Raw genomic sequence first — 18819 nt, 5'->3', positions numbered from 1 at the left:
TCACCCATCTTGAGACCCAGCATTCATTATATTATAGTCCAGTCATTTAAGCTTAAATTAGGTAAGAATCTCACAATTCGATATACCCACTTATATGTCTGTAAATACTTGTATATTGACAGGTATACCCTACCATATGTAGGTTTTGGGACAACTTTACTGTGTCAATATATGTACAAGTATTTACAGACATATAAATGGATATATCGAATTCCGAGGTGAACTTGCTATAATGACTGGACTATTATTATATTCTACCGTATATACCACGTGCAGCACGCAGTGAAGAAAATATAGCAGCCGTAGCTGAGGATGTGCACGAAGGCCACGGAGAGTCGATTCGGCGCTGTTCGCAGCAGCTCGGACTGACGTATGGAACTACTTGGTGCATTTTACGTCGAGATATTAATTTGAAAGTGTACAAAATACAGCTTGTGTAAGAACTGAAACCATACAACCTTCCCAAGCGAAATCGCTTCGCTCTATGGGCTCTTGAAAAGTTCCAAGAAGATCCGACGTTTTCGAGCCCAATTTTGTTCAGCGATGATACCTATTTCTGGCTCAATGGGTATGTAAACAAGCAGAAATGCCGCATTTGGAACGAAGAGAAAACCTAAAAAGATTCAAGAGCTGCAATTTCATCCAAAAGAACAACGGTTTTCATATTCATACATTTCTTTAAAAATGAAGCTGATGAGAACGTAACCGACAATGGCGACCATTATTGCACCATGATAACCGACTTTTTGATGCCTGAAATTAAAGCTCTTGATTTCGTCGATATTTGGTTTCAACAAGACGGCGCCACTGCCCACACATCGCATCAATGGATCATCCAAAATTACACCGTTGGACTTTTTCCTGAGATAAGGTCTAAAGTTTATGCGGATAATCCCGCTTCGAAACAGGCCTTGATGCAAAACATCACGCATGTCATTTGTCTGTTAGCAGTCGAAATGCTTGAACATGTCATAAAAAATTGGACTCAACGGACCATCTGAGACGTAGCCACGGACAACATTTGAAAGAGATAAATAAACGCCACGGAATGTCCTTTCGAATGATAATAAACATTCCCCATTAAAAATTGAAGTTTCTGTGTTTTTTCTTTAAAAAAAGAACAGAATCTCTAAATGGATCATCCTTTACTTGTGTAAAAATGTTGACTTCGCAATATTCTTCGTACAAATGCGGCGCTATAATTTAAGTTAAAGAAAATTGTTTTTTATTTAATAGCAGGTGATTCATCGCCTAATTATCATGGTCATCGCAAAGTGAGAAAAAAAAATTGTATCAGCTGTATCAGAAAAAGTTTAGACACAACCTAAACTTAAATACTTTGCGTATATGCTTTAGAATTGCATGTATGTAAATCATTGATTTTTGTTTCCATAACATGTATTAATCAACATTTGAGACAAGAATATCATCAATATTTATAGTAGCATTTAGATATCTCAATCGTCGTTCGAAAGTAAAAAAAATATATTGATTATGTGCGTATAGATTATATAAACATTAAGTGAATAAAACCTTAATGCACCTTGAACAACATATTTTTCTCGTGTATTTATAAGATACGAATCGACTCTCCATTGAAACTCTCGCGACTGCAAGCTCAATAAACTGCGACAACCTAGAAGCAATGCATATCATTATATAAATAACAATTTCAGAACTAAACTAAAATTAAGCACTTTATAAATGCGTTCGAAAAATGCCAATAAAATATCAATTGTCTGCAATTCGTCAATGTCGATGGATTGCTTGTGGACTTTGATAATTGGCTGACTAATTAAGTCAGAAATATCTGTGAAATGTTGTGTGTTATTTGGCGAGTTTTTATGCTTAGAATTTAAGTGATCGCGATTCGCATTTGCTTGTAAGAAATTCGATGCAAGGAACAGAAGTTAAATGAATTTATTTAATTTTTTGAAGATTGCATATTACCTACTTCGAGAACCCCGCAATTTAGGATTTTTTCGAATTTTGGGGTTAGCTGTGTTCTGTAGACATAAAGCCGGTTTCTGCAAATCCTCAGAAGACACAAGTGACTGGTCGGTTGAGAGGCTATGCCTAACCAGTTGGTCAGGCATCCAACCACTCTTCGTATCTGAGGATCCATACGAGTTGTAAATTATTCCTCACTAAACAGGAAATTATCTAAAATGCTCAACTCGATGATAAATATTGAAAGAATTTGTTATGAAACTGCTTCAAGAGAATTGATTTCTGTTCGATAATATTCATATTTTATTTTTTTTTTTAATTATTATAAATTTAATTCAATAAAAAGGGGAAACTGGTGGCAACCCTTATCAAACATATGTATGTACTTGTATATGCCACTGGATGTTTTTTTAAGCTAAGCGTTTAATGTTTATTATAATGATTCGTTCATAAATACCATAAATTTTATTAAATTATATATGTAAGAAGTGTCTATTGATCTATATCTAATCTAATAATGTATATCTAATGTAGGCTTATATCTTAATGTAAGCTATCTTTATAATCTTTCTTTACCAATAATTTTCGAACACGTCGACATTTTAATCACCGAAAAAAAAATAACAGGATACACCTTTTCTTAAAAACATTTTCAACTCTAAGCCTCCTGAACTTCTTATCTTTATCCGATATTGTATTGCTCTCTCATATTAGAAATTCTTCACTGAACATTATAAAGCAGGTTACATCCTTTGTATAACCTGAGCAGGGTTGCAGACTCAATAAAATACTATTTATGTACATATTAGGGTGTTTCCTTTTTGAACCATTCATTTTTTGGAATTGTCATAGCTTTTTATTACTCACCATCTATGAAAATTCTATAAAGCCTTACTTAAAAAGTCGAATATCTTGAGAAGTATTAATGATAGCGATTTTGACCTCGAACCTTTTCTGTAGCAAATAAAATTTCCTACATGTTTGTCATTTACATTTTCTCTATAGCTTTTGTCATTTACGAGATGTATACAAAAAAATGCGAATTTCATGAAAAAATCAGGTTTAGAGCCCCGTACTACCTCACCGGTGTGAGTTTCGACTTTGTTGCAATGGGCACTTTTGCGGAGTGTTCAATTCTGAGAAATATGCGTCTAAAGTCAAAGCGATGCCATAAAATGCCTCTGAGCTATAGAGATCTAAAGATAAAAAATCACGATTGTCGTGAATTTTCAATGGAAAATTTTTACATGCCTTGGTCCAGTCCTTAATGTTAATATTATTGGCTCAAATTTACAGGGAATTTATTTTAGGGTATTTCCAAGGAAATTTTATAATGGGACTGAAAAAAATGAATAGTTCAAAAAAAAAAAAACCCTGGTATATATATATAAATGAACAGCAGTATGAGCTGAGTCGATTTAGCCTTGTTCGTCTGTTTGTTTATATATAAATGAAGTAGCCCCTTAGTTTTTGAGATATTGATCTAAAATTTTATACATGTATTTTTCTCTCTAAGATACTGTTCATTTATCGGAATCGCCGGCATTGCACTACTATAGCATGTAGCTGTTATACAAACGATCGATCAAAAGCAAGTCCTTTCGTACTTTTTTATTCGACAAGGAATCTTAAAAAATGTGGCATGGATTATTAACCAGGACAAGGCTACAATCCCTGAACCACTAAGCATATAGTTGCCTTACAAACTAATCAAAATCAAGTTCTTATATGGAAGCTTTTTTAGGAGTATTATAGCTTCAGTGCAAACGAATAACGTTTTTGCATGTTTTTTGCTTTGAACACTACGGGTTTTGCAATGACAAAAAAAACAATTCGATTGGTTGAATCACTTGAAAAGCTTTCGGTGTACTAAATACATTTTGAATAAATACATAGTTCAATTCAAAAGTCACTGGCTTGAAACAAAGATGGCGCTATTAAAATGAAATCCATATGATTTCTGGTTAGCCCTAACCCTAAAAAGGCTTTGATATACAATTGACAACTGACGGGTCATTCATTAGTTTGTGAACTATATAATTTTGAGTGAAGCAACTTTTGTTATTGTTAAAAAAATGGATAAGAAGGAATTTCGCGTGTTGATAAAATATTGCTTTTTCAAGGGAAAAAATACAGTTGAAGCTAAAATTTGGCTTGATGATAAGTTTCCGGATACCGATGAATATTTGGGTATGAGAAAGCTCTGAGCAAAGTTGGGACACCCAGCTAGCTTACTTTTGACAAAACACAAAGACGAGTTGATGATTCGAAGTGGTATACACAGCTGTTAAAGCGTAATAAACTCGAGTCTTTGCGTCGTTATGTGACAATAGACGAAACGTAGCTCCATTATTTCACTCCGAAGTCCAATCGACAATCATCTGACTGTACTGCATTGACGATGAATCGCAACAGTAAGCTCTATTTTGGCATGCGCGTGGATAATTTTTATATATTACCTTGAAAAAGGAAGGACTATCAACAGCGACTGCTACATAGCGTTATTGTATCGTTTGATGGACGAAATCATCGAAAAATGGCAACAATTGAAGAAAAAGAAATTGCAGTTACACCAAGACAATGCACCGTGTAACAAGTCAGTAAAAACGATGGCATAAATCCATTGGGCTTCGAATTGCTTCCGCATCCGCATCCAGATCTGGCGCCCAGCAACCATTTCCTGTTCTCATTATCTCAAATTAATGCTCAATGGGAAGAGATTTTCGTCGAATGAAGAGGTGAACGCCGAAACTGAGGCTCATTTTGGAGCAAAGGACAAATCGTACTACAAATAAAATGATATGGAAAAGTTGGTGTTGGTCACTATAATCTGTGTATCACACTTGAAGGGAACTATGTTGAATAAAAAAACGAATTCCGCCAAAAAATGTGTTTTACTACGGTAGACCGGGGACTTTTCAATTGACCTGTTATGTAAGATTAATGGTTCCCATATTATTGTTCTCAGCAATGTTAGTTCTGTAAATTTAATGAAACAAAACTCTGAACTCACAATTTTTCCTACAGGGTCATTGAATACATTGAGCCAATGCATTCATGAGTACATTTTTGTAGCACATAAGCAACTTTTACTAAATATCGCCTTTAAATATCCATTATGGACGTAAGTAAATCTTAAACGTAATTCTAAGTATAATAAATAGTGGCAATAGCGCTGTACAACGCTCGATTATATAAAACTACATATAAGAGGTTTCCATAAACTTGCTTTTCACTTTGTTTTCTCTTACAAAAACTATGTGTAAATTGACTTGCAAATCTGGAGCAAACGAAGTGACAGCGAATGGCACTTGTCATCGTATGAATTACTTTGTGCGTTTTTTAATATCCAAACGGAGTTTTTCGTCTTTTTTCACATGCACATTGGATAAATGTGTGTGTCTGTCCACTTGAGACTCTGTTCGACTTTTGCTTTGTAATTGACAAGGTCAATTACACACATTCATACATATTTAGGCGGCCCATTAATTCACAATATAAACAGTAAAATCGCCCAGCAAGTGACAGTTAACAAGCGGCAACTAGTTGGTTCGCGAGGCGAGCGCAAAGAAAGAAGTAAGAGCCGCACGCGTAACCGAAACTTTGGGCAAAAACTGCTGCGCCAAATGCATGCGCAGACACCCTGCCAGTCAGTCAACCAACTAAACGAAGTGAACTGCCTACTTAATTGTTGTTGTAGTTGTATGAGGCAATCGTGCGTTTTGAACATTCACGCCTCAATCGGTGGCCGACATGGCTTTTCGTAAATTAATTTTCAAATGCCAATCGAAAAGACACTACCAACATTTAACTGTCTTAAAGTAGCTGCATGCATAACCAGGTTTCTGTGAAAAAGTTTTATTGCAAAAAAAAAGTAATAAGACTGCTAAAATCGGCTAACGCGCCCACGAATTTTTTATCATAAACAATTTTAAACAAATATATTTATTACACTATTTTCGCGCATTAAATTAGTAAATGCTGAAAGAAACAGGCTTTGTTACTTGGCAGCTCAATATCAGAACAAGATCTCGAGAGCTAAAAAAACCGAAATTTTCCACACGTATATATGACCCGACGCAGTAAAACGCAACATAAAATAAATTTGAAATAAATTACAAAAGAAGTATTTGTAAAAAATTTTAAAAAATTTTAACTTGAAAGTTTCCAATGCAAAATACTCAAACGTCTACACGGTTAACATTCGAAAATCCACTTTATGTCCAATATTATTGATTTGAGTATTTACAGATATCGCTGGTATTCCATCAAAGCTTTTTGCACATTTGCACCCGCTAAGCAGACATTAAGCACAACTGCCACCGTCGATGTTGGCGCGAGAATTAGATTAATACTTGTAGCAATGTTCTAATGACTGGATAAGTGTGTGTGGCACTTTTTTCGCTTTGTCGGCGCGCATGCGTGCCACGCAATTCACTGCACAAGCCATTAGCTAAAGTGTAAGCTAAACATTCCAATCAATTACTAGTGTGTATATTGTGGGCATACTAGTTCTTATTTACCTCGAAATCGTTTAAGCAACGATTTTTTCGGGCTTAGCTTTTCAATTGCTCTTTGCTTAAAAAATGGATTCAGGCCACATTCTTATAGAGTAAATTTTTATAGGACAAAAAACTCATTCGCTACAGGAGGTATTGGTAAAGTTTGCTACCTTTTGGTACTAACCTAACCAGCGTTGCAAATAATACATTAAAAAATTAATTAACATTTGATTCAAGCATTTTTTTTGTAATTTCAGAAATCTTAATAAAATATGATTTTTAATCCCAAATACCACAATAAAGAATAAAAACAGAAAGTTCAATCTCAAAATTTTTTGAAAATAAATATAAAAAGCTCAGTCGCAGTAAAGGAAATGCCTTATAATTAAAAGTAAAAAAAAATATTACATTTTTGCTTTGAAAGGGAAAACTTACTTTTAGCTCAGGTACTTTTTAATACATTTTTCAGTTGTAGATACATACATACATATGTATGTAAATTTTTATAGTTTTTCTTCTTTCTGCACTCTGGGGCTCTGAGAGGATGGATATAGGAAGGGGCCCACACAAAGACAAAATGAAATTCTTTCCTCCCTCAACTGTAACCCTGAAAACATGGATAACTGCGTCGCAAAGGCTATTCGTGGTGGCTTTTACTCTGCTAACATAACGGCTAGGGATATGTACATGGGCAATAGTCGCTGGAGAAAAGTCGCACAGATATGTACATCTAAGCTCTGTAGATGGAAAGTTTGGATGGGAAGTTTTCTGTAAGCTCTCCGTCATAGAAACTGAGTATTCACTCTAACAGCAGAACAGCAATACTAGCGCTAAGTTCGCTAACTGTGTGCTCAAAGTTAATCAAGAAGTGTCTTTCCTCACTAGAAATATCACCAAGCTACCTCATTATCAGACTCGTTTTGATGTGCGGTCATAGCGGAATCGCTGGCAACTGCTAAACTTTCAGCTAGTAAGAGGGGACACTCTTGTCTTCGGAGTGGGAACAAGTTTGATCTACATTGTCATCTTTCATGCTGGCACTGTACCAATGGACCTCTTATGCTCTAAGCAGGCGCCGGTAGACGACCCTGTGCATTTTCAAGATACTTTTGGCCTACACTAGAATGTAGAAGTTCTATTGAACTATCGGGTGATTTTTTAAGAGCTTGATAACTTTTTAAAAAAAAAAAACGCATAAAATTTGCAAAATCTCATCGGTTCTTTATTTGAAACGTTAGATTGGTTCATGACATTTACTTTTTGAAGATAATTTCATTTAAATGTTGACCGCGGCTGCGTCTTAGGTGGTCCATTCGGAAAGTCCAATTTTGGGCAACTTTTTCGAGCATTTCGGCCGGAATAGCCCGAATTTCTTCGGAAATGTTGTCTTCCAAAGCTGGAATAGTTGCTGGCTTATTTCTGTAGACTTTAGACTTGACGTAGCCCCACAAAAAATAGTCTAAAGGCGTTAAATCGCATGATCTTGGTGGCCAACTTACGGGTCCATTTCTTGAGATGAATTGTTCTCCGAAGTTTTCCCTCAAAATGGCCATAGAATCGCGAGCTGTGTGGCATGTAGCGCCATCTTGTTGAAACCACATGTCAACCAAGTTCAGTTCTTCCATTTTTGGCAACAAAAAGTTTGTTAGCATCGAGCGATAGCGATCGCCATTCACCGTAACGTTGCGTCCAACAGCATCTTTGAAAAAATACGGTCCAATGATTCCACCAGCGTACAAACCACACCAAACAGTGCATTTTCGGGATGCATGGGCAGTTCTTGAACGGCTTCTGGTTGCTCTTCACCCCAAATGCGGCAATTTTGCTTATTTACGTAGCCATTCAACCAGAAATGAGCCTCATCGCTGAACAAAATAAATCGGACGTAAAGCGCGAAACACATTTCGAACCGAACACTGATTTTGGTAATAAAATTCAATGATTTGCAAGCGTTGCTCGTTAGTAAGTCTATTCATGATGAAATGTCAAAGCATACTGAGCATCTTTCTCTTTGACACCATGTCTGAAATCCCACGTGATGTGTCAAATACTAATGCATGAAAATCCTAACCTCAAAAAAATCACCCGATACTTACTTTTAGCAAAGTTTATCCTATGGCAATCGTCAGAGTTCTTACTGCCGTCTTAACAAAATTGTGAAATGCTCAATATCGTTTGTCGATTTGTGAGATATGCAGGAACGATTTGAAGAGAAAACATCCCATATTTTCTTCAATAAAGGCGAAAACAAAGAAAAATAGCTGAAAATGTGAATACTATCATGTATGATTCAAATGTGTCAATCATGCGTAATTTTGGTATAAAAAGAAGCTCGAATGACGGGTGCACACAATTTCGATCTGCGAATACCTGCTGAATCGTAACCGAATCAAACCATTTCTTAAGCGGATGGTTACCGGTGATAGAACTGAGTCCCTTATGATAACTTCAAGGGAAAATGGTCGTGGTCAAATAGCGGTGAAATGGTGGCTAACCCAGGAATAACGAACAGGAAGATTTTGGTATGGTTGGTGGGATTGACAGGACCCAAGGTCTTAAATCGAAGAAATTGCTCAGAAGTTGCCAGCTTTGGTCAAGGGACGAAGAATTGTGTTCTATCAGCACAACATTAGGCCAAAAACACCGGTAAGGATTTATCAGGAGCTTAGTTGGAAGAATGCTATGCATTCAACTTATAGTTTGAACAATTTTTCTGGTGAAAAATTCACCTGAATGTCCCAGTTTTTTGTCAATCGCATATTTCGCCTAAAATATAATTCTATAACTATGCTGAATAAAGCCTTTAATTTAATTAAACAATAATAAGGAATTTACCATAAAGGCTGTGTCTATCACAAAGCTCTCTAAATAAATAATATGACTAAAAAGCTTACTTCTTAGGAAATTAAATCTTGACTATAGTACAAATTCTTCTTCATATTAAAGTTAGATGATAATGCTATTAAACAATACGTTTGTAGAAGGCTTGTACATCTACAACTCTAATGTTATTAATGTTATTTTCTGAACAGAAGGAAACTTCGAAAGCCCTATTAGCATATGTATAGACATATATGTAGATGATTGGCCTGATCAGCTTACTAGATTAAGTCAAGTTGGTCTGTACGTGAACTAGTTCTCATTTTTTGTGATAGCGAGACACCACAGGATAGGTCCTCCCCAATAAGTTGCTTATTTGTATGGATTACATTTTATTGTATTTTGTTAAAAACATACATTCATATTGTATATATTATTTTCTTTCTCTTTATGTTTTGCAAACGTGTTTGGTGTTATTCACTCAACCAATAACCTCCATTTATGCACTGAGTTTATTGTAAACTGGCTTTTGAGTGCGGTGCTATGGAAATCAAATATTTCAAAAATTGAATTAATGTTCTAATAAACAATGGGCATTGATAGAAAATAATAAAATTTCCTCCCTCATTAGTGCAGAATTTCTATAATAGGATTATTCAGGCTTGTTATGTCGTTGTCGTTATTAAGTATACCATATTGTTAATCAAAATACTATTCGAGCAAGCTCACAAATTAAATTAACAAAAAAAATTAATTGGACTATGCAAGCGAATTGGTAAATACCGCATGAATGCCAATAACTGAAATACACATTAATTAGTTAATTAGATAAGAATTTACATCCTTCAAAATTTATAAAGTTGAATTTTTTTAGTCGAATGTACATACGAAAAATTTAATTTAATTTAGATAATTTTTTACATTGAAAATTATTAATTTTTGCTGACAATTTTATGAATTTGTAATTATAATAATATACAAATTCACAATACTCTCATTTTTTTAGTTTTAATAAAATAATAAAAAAAAAATCATCAATTTTGTTAAATATATGATTTAAAATAATATTAATTTCGTATTAAATGTTACGTTAAAACCTTAAATAAATTTGAAATATGCATTTAAAATACATTAATTAGTGTTAACTTTTACAATAAAACTATTTACTTTTAAATAAGGAAAACCAAATTTTCTTTTATACTTTGAAATAAATAATTAGTTTGAAAAAAAATATATACATTTTTAAAATTGAAAAAACTAGAATTTTATATAAATTAATTAAAAAAATTGTGTTTTTCATTTAGCGGTTAATAAAAAATATTACCTTTTCTTAAATTGAATTGCAAATTAATGGATTTTATTTTATTTGAATTATTTTTTTTTATACAAAAGTAACAATTTGTATGTTTTTTGTTTGAAAACAAGAAAAAACGGTAACTTCGGCTGCACCGAAGCTAATATACCCTTCACAGGTGCATTTCTTTTAGTAACTATGTGTTCAATTTGTTTTTATGGAAGCTATATGCTATAGTAATCCGATCCGAGCAATTTTTTCGGAGATTATATTATTACCTTATGCAGTAATCCATGTCAAATTTCGTGAAGATACCACATCAAATGCAAAAGTTTTCCATACCAGCACTAGATTCCGATCGTTCATTTTGTATGGCAGCTATATGTTATAGTGGTCCGATATCGGCAGTTCCGACAAATGAGTAGTTTCTTGAAGAGAAAATGACGTTTGCAAAAATTCTAAACGATGTCTTAAAAACTGAGGGACTAGTTCGTATATATACAGACAGACGGACGGACAGGGCTATATCGGCTCAGCTGAACATACTGATCATTTATATATGTATATACTTTATAGGGTCCCCGACGCTTCCTTCTGGATGTTACAAACTTCGTTACAAACTTAATATACCCTGTTATAAACAAAAATCAGTTTCTTTTTTAAAAATTCTATTGATTTTTATATAAATTAATTAATTTAATTAATTAGTTACATAATTTTAAATAATTTAATAGAAATATTTTGTGTTTTTTCAAATGTGAAGTTTTTCAGCCAAAAAATTCGTACTTTAATTTTAAAATTTTAAATATTTAATTAATACTGAAATGAATAAAAATATATTAATGTTTAGTAATACATATAAAGAAATAAAACTATACACTTTTTCTAGTTCAATTTTAATTGGATCTTAATTAAAGTTAAGTAAAGTTTAATATAAATATCATTATATTTCGCTTAATTAAATTTTTAGTATATTTGATGAATTTTAATTACAATGTAATTAATGTAATTAATTTCTTATGAATTAGCTTTAAAAAATCTCTAGAATTCTTTTTCAGCTAACTTTTAATGACAATATTATTCTTCCTTAAGATAATTCATAAATGCATTATTTAATTACATTTTTTATGCAAACTAAACATTTTTTTTTGGTCAGGCAATTATATAAGATTTATAATTTTTCACTTTTAAAGATGACATTTGGCACATATCAGCGCTCGTTCTGCGACAATATCTCTAAAGTGAAGGGAAACATGACAAACTATTTAAAGGCGACAATGGCAACACAGTCGATTGACAGCCAGATGCACAGATAACCCGAAGAAGAAGCACTTTTGCAGGCACACTCGCTAAGCGCATATGTGCAGTTTCGACTTGCACAGCTGTTTGCGATTGCAAAACGCACGCAGACACATACAATTATATACAATTGAAGCATAGCTCTTATATAGATGCACCAATTTGCTGGCACGTTGTGGTTCATTTTTTTTAATGAACTCGTTTAGCGCTTTATTTATAGTTGCGACATTCTAAAGCTAATGCTTAACACCAAATCAGGCATCAGATAGCGAGCGTAACTGTTTGTTAATTTGTTTGCACATAATATAAAACGTACACTTTTCTACATACTAACCTATATGTGAAGTCAGATATGCATGTGCATGCCAAAAGTTTCGTTAAAAACGGTTATCGTGTCGTATTGCTTGTAAAGTAAAATTTTATTTAACTGAATGCATGGATTATTTCAAAAATAGACAGGTATTATGTATTTTTCCGAGAAATAGAGAGAAAAAGATGGTTAAAGGAGTATTTTCGCAACAATATACAAATCAATTCAAAAAATTACAAAAATAAATAGATTTTATTAAACTGATTACCCCCATAATGCCTTTATATATACCTGATATTATTTTAAGAAAAATATAGTCGTCATATTAAAAAATAAAGTTTATAAGATTTTTACAATATTTTCTCAAAAGTGAAAACTAGCTTTTATCCATTATTTATTATAATAAAAATTGCGTTTTCTTCCTATTCGAGTTGCAAATTTCGTGTAGATCTCTACATCAGTGAATAAATTGTACAACTCACTCACGCTTGATCGTATTAATTAGTATGTACCTTTCAATAAAACTTATCGATTAAAGCAAAAGACTTAAGCAACAAACTCGACTCGGCTTCAACTAACGGAGCTCTAGCAATATAAGTTGCCTACTTATAGGCTCTGTATTTATTTGGCTAAGAATGTGAAATTTCCAACTGTTTCGCTCAACAGTTTGTAAGGCAATGTAATAAATATTAACCCCAGACATTGTAATGTTCATATTAAATACGAATAAAGGCTTTTAAAACGTTTCAATAGCTTCTAATATAAAGTTTAAGTAATAACATCTAAACCATGCGTACGCATAGGTCAGAGAGGAGCAGCATAATGAATTCAGTATTTATTAAGTACCTTTAGATTGATAAATAAATGAAATTTGCACCGCGACCTAAAGTTTCCGCAACGACTCCCTTAACCCCAACATATCGATAAATTCCAATGCTAGATGGAAACATTGATCCAAGCGCCTTATCCTGCATCTGCGGACTGCTGTGCAGTCAATTAGCAGGTGTTCTGGAGTTTCAAACTTCATGTCGCAGAACCGACGATTTTCACAATAAGATAGACGCATGTTATATAAATGCTTTTTGAGCCTAAGCTAAGTAACTTTAGATTAATATGAAAAAACTATTCAAAGGTAGAAAATTTTAAAAATTAACAAACAAAGACTTGCTACTTGAGGTGAAAAATGAATACAGTGAAGAGTATTTTTGAAAATTGTTGCCACCTGCTTGAACAGTTTAATTCACCTGAATTAATAAACACATTCAACAAATATTTTTGAAAAATCTTCTGAATAGAATCAGCAATTTAAAGTCAGTTCAATTATGTTAAGTCTAGTTGTGTACTTTCATATTATTACATAAGTAATAGAATAATGTCTTTTAAATTTTAGGGTTAGGCAACACTAATGTGGAAACTCACAATGCACACAGAAGGTTTTAACCGTCCGGTCAATGACCAAACTTTCACCATTCGTTCAATGACCGGGCACCCGGGTAACCAGGTGGAGCAGATGTAGAAGTCGTTAGTATACTGAATAAAAATTTGTTTTTCTCTGTAAGTTGGCTACATGGCATAAAAAATAACTATATATGGGGACATAGTCTATAGTTCTCCTAGAAATAACGAAAGCGGAGTGCCAAGGTCAATGGATATTTTGATACCTAAGCCGTCCCTCTCCCCTTTCCATTTCGGACGAAAAGAAAGAAACGTGTTCAGTTGGAATTCTACAAGCGTAGTGAACAGCGTAGAAATTATACAGAGATAAGTGAAAAAAATATACAAAATAAATACCTATTATCAATAAACAAATTGTATTTAATCTAAATACAATGGCTGATTCAACGAGCTTTCGACGGTAAGGCGAGATTTATTTATTTTATTTACAAGTAAATTATTTATTTTATGTTTTCATGTTAAAAAAATAGTAATTAGTATAATAACATACTTTATATTATATTATATAATAGTATAATAATATAATATATAATAGTACCATACAAAGGATCCGGTAGAAATATTACAATGGATAATTTCTTCACAACTCTTCCACTAGCAAAATTTTTACTATCTTGGAACTTGACGATTGTTGGCACTCTGGAGAAAAATAAAGCATACATTCCACCAGCAATGGCTGTTTCAAAAACTCGAGGAGAATTATCCACTGTATTTGGCTTTCATGAGAAAGTAACCCTATGTAGTTATGTGCCAAACAAAAAATAAGGTAGTAATTATGCCATCATCAATGCATCACGAAGCAAAAATTAGAATATACTACAAAAAGATCAACTCAACGATGGCCTCTAGCATTTTTTTATAATATTCTCGATATTGCCTGCCTTGCAGCATATATTCTGTATTATGAGAATAATAAAATGCTTGTTAAAAAATCGTATGAACGACGCTTATTTTATCGGCAATTGGGCAGAGCCGTGCCCAAGCTGTGTACTCCATTCGTTGAAAATCGTGCGAATAAAGCACAAATTATGAGGCATTTCTCAACGAAAGAGGCGATTGAATCTCTTCTTGGTCGAGCTGTCAATCCAAATACGCAGCCAACATCATCTGTATCTTGAGACCTCAGAAGCAGCACGATTCAACTGGAAGGAAAAAGATTATTGGTGAATGCTATGAATGTCTCCAAAGTGAATTCAAAAAACGTCGCAAAACTAGAAAAGTTTCAGTATGTGAGAAACCTATTTGTGATGAACACTGTATTACAACCACGACATGTGAAGATGTACAGAATAATTTAATATACTTTAATTCTTATATAGCACTGTATCATAATAAATAAAACAATATAAATAAACAAATAGTAAAAAAATAATATTAATAAAATAAATAAAAACGAAGTTGTTCTTACTAACTAGTTTTGTTATTGCTTATAATAAGAATTATTGTTAAAATAAAAGAAATTGTAAACTATATTGTCTATTATTAATTAAAAAAAATTATTATGTGAATACTTTGATAAATAATCTCTTAAGCGTGTGTAAACCCGTCATTTATATATATTAATCTCAGCGGGTACCCGGGTACCTGGTTATTGAACGGAGGAGGTATCAAGTTTGATAGTTAATAAATAAATAAAGTTAATTTATATATATGTAAAGCACTGGCTGCAAGGGCCTCCGCTTGATTAATATTTACAATTTAAGTTATTACATTTTTATTACTTAAGTCTAAAGCAAATTAAAGATTAGTTTGTGCTCCAGTTACTTATATATTTGATTTGCATATTTGCATATATTTTACAAAAAGGTTAATGTTATTGTCATCTGTAAGAACGAGTAAATCAGATGGTTTGTTGTTAGCAAAAATCAAGACCTTTCGTTGTTGTACGTGTGCGCAATCATCGAGGATATGAGGTATTGTAAGATCTTCCGAACCACATAAAGTGCATATGGGTTAGCTTCTACCATACAAAAGGTGTCCATGTGTCGCAAGTGTATGTCCAATCCTGATGCGTGTGAATGTTTTTCTATTTTTACAAGTGATGATATTGGAATAATGTGGTTTTTGGCCTAATGGATTAGAAAGTTTATATGCTCGAGATATGTTCTTTAACGTATTTCTTAATATCCTTTGTAATAAAGTATGCTGAAGTTGCTTCTTTCACTCGTTTGTCAGCCATTTCGTTTCCTTGAATCCCTGCGTGTAAAAGTATCCACATAATTGTGATTATGTTGTTGTGTTGAGAAATAAGGTTTTTTATTTTTGTAATCAGCCGGGAGTAGTTTGATTGGTTAAAAATGGCATCTATGGCGGATTTACTGTCGCTGCAAATAATAGTTTTCCTTCCACTCTTAGCGGCAAAATGAACCGCTTCCAATATTGCAGCTGTTTCAGCCGAGCAGTACGAAGGCAAAACCAAAGCAGCTATGGTGACACCGTTGTTGTTTGTCAACGCAAATGAGGTGGAGGTATCACTTTTAGATCCGTCTGTAAATATAAACTCCCAATAATCTGTATAAAGTTGAATAGTTTCTATATAAAGTTGAACATATTCCATGTTGCTGGCGATATTGTTGGGCAACGCTGATACAACTTGTAGATGATGTCATGGAAGGCGGAATTGTTGAAAGTTCAACCTCTGTAGGGCTCGTCATTATCCCGAGGTGCTTGGAAATGGTTAGGCAACGCATTATGGTTGTGGGTTTGTTGAATCTGCGTGGACATTGGAAAGTGCTAGTTACATTGATGAATGTTAACTCGTTTCTGCATAGAAGCAGCTTTGGAATGAGTAGCAGTGTGAGTGGCTCTTTGCAGAATATTTGGTAACGCGAATTCTTTTAAAATAGCTTTGATTGGTGATGTTGGGTAGGCACGAATACTCCTTCTCGCTGCCACATGGTAGGGTTCATTTGAGAGTTTGATATGGGTTTTCATTTGACAGTGCCCGCATATTACAAGACCGTAGTCAATTTTTGATAACAAAAATGCTCTTGTCACATTAATAAGAGTGTTTGTGTGACACAAACAACTTTTTGATGATAAGTACTTTATAACGTTTAGTCTTAGAAATAAGTTTAAACGAATATATTTACAAAGTTCTTTATAAAATAGAGTTTTGCCAAATTTTAAGCTAAGCTTCTAGTATGGAGAATTTGTGTATTTAAAAAGGATAAGGTGGGAAATGAGCAATTATGTTTTCTACAAATAGGAAATGTGGAGCTTTTTTTTAATGAAATTTTTACCCCTGAAATTTCGGACCATCTGCTGACATCATTTAAAATTTTGAAAAATGCATTTTTAACTTGTCTTACGATTTTAATTTTTGTAAAAATCATGACGTCATCTGCGTAGAAAAGTGTTTAATTTGTGGGTTGGTACTAATTATGGAGCTGACTTTATTAAACGCAATGATGAAGAGAGTTGCCGAGGGTAGTGAAGCTTAGGGTATACCATCGTTCAACTTGAAAACCTGTGATTGGCATTTATTGGCACATAAGATAAATATTCGTTTGATATAAGAAAGACTTTATAATGTTAAACATTTTGTTTAAAATTTTCCATTGCTTAAGTTCACGGAGTACCATGTGAGCTCCAACCCTGTCGAAAGCTTTTTCTAAATGCAGGCTTAGAACTGAAAGATGAATACGGGATGCCAAGTTAGTGGGAACGAAGTGTTCAAATTGTAACAGGGGGTCTATTACTCTTAATCCTTTTTGGAAACCGAATATCTTGGACATACAGGGTTAAAGGGAAATGGATCTGTAATTCTCAAAGTAGGAAGAAGGTTTATTAGGTTTAGGGATGGGAATGACTAAGGAAACTTTCCCTTGTTGAGGATTTAGTATACCAGAAATTAGTATTTTATTATAGAGGTTCACAAGTCTCTCTTTAAGGGAGTATGGGAGATTTTTTAAGATGGGATAATACATTTTGTCTACACCGGGTGTTTTTCCTTTTAGGGTCGAAAGTGTTGTATCAAATTCGTTAAGTGTAATATTATTTATATAGGGTATATTAAAACTGTGTGTGGATCCTGTTAGCATCTTTGTATCGGACCATATTTGTTTCGGCTTCGTAGTTGGGCTTATATTGGCTGTTAATTTTTCCAATGATTGCCTTTTAGCCAACCTTAACTCCTTTCTAAAGTTAGCATTAGCCTTTTTATATTCAATTAAATTAGCGTCAGTTCTGTTGTGTTTGAATGTTGCCCACAAAGACGTTTTCCCATTTCTGAGATAGAGAACAGATAAGACCAATACGGTAGTTTTGCTGTAAACCTTTTGTTTTTGTTCGTCGAGAGAGGACTTTGCTTCTCAATTGCCTACTCAGTCCGAAGTAGCACCTGTTGGCAAGAGTTATCCTGCGTTGGACTTCTAGGCTGACTTTGTTGGTGGTGTTTACGCTGGTTCCAAGATAGACGAAATTATCTACGATCTCAAAGTTATGACTGTCAACAATGACGTGAGACCCAAGTCGCGAGTACAACGACTGTTTGTTTGATGACAGGAGATATTTCGTATCGCCCTCGTTCACCTCCAGATCCATTTGCTTCGCTGCCTTATCCATTCTGGAGAAGGCAGAACCAACGTCGCGATTGTTAAGGCCAATGATATCAATATCATCAACATACGCCAGCAGCTATACACTCTTATAGAAGATGGTACCTCTCTTCTTAGTTCTGCAGCTCGAACTATTTTCTCCAGAAGCAGGTTGAAGAAGTCGCACGATAGGGAGTCGCCTTGTCTGAAACCTCGTTTGGTATCGAACGGCTCGGAGAGGTCCTTCCCGATCCTAACCAAGCTTTTGGTGTTGCCCAACGTCAGTTTACACAGCCGTATTAGTTTTGTGGGATATCAAATTCACACATCGCTGCATAAAGACAGCTCCTTTTCGTGCTGTCGAAAGCAGCTTTGAAATCGACGAAGATGTGGTTTGTGTCGATTCTCGTTTCACGTGTATTTTCCAAGATTTGGCGTATGGTGAATATCCGGTTGGTTGTTGATTTGCCAGGTCTAAAGCCACACTGATAAGGTCCAATCAGTTTGTTGACGGTTTTTAATCTTTCACATAATACGCTCGATAGAACCTTATACGCGATGTAGAGGAGGCTTATCCCACGGTAGTTGGCGCAGATTGTGGGGTCTCCCTTTATATGGATTGGGCATAGCGCACTTAAATTTCAATCGTTG

Source organism: Bactrocera tryoni, chromosome 2, assembly GCF_016617805.1.
Source record: "Bactrocera tryoni isolate S06 chromosome 2, CSIRO_BtryS06_freeze2, whole genome shotgun sequence".
In the NCBI taxonomy this organism is placed as follows: domain Eukaryota; kingdom Metazoa; phylum Arthropoda; class Insecta; order Diptera; family Tephritidae; genus Bactrocera; species Bactrocera tryoni.
The sequence above is the reverse complement of the archived record's forward strand: the minus strand, read 5'-3'. Positions refer to the sequence as shown.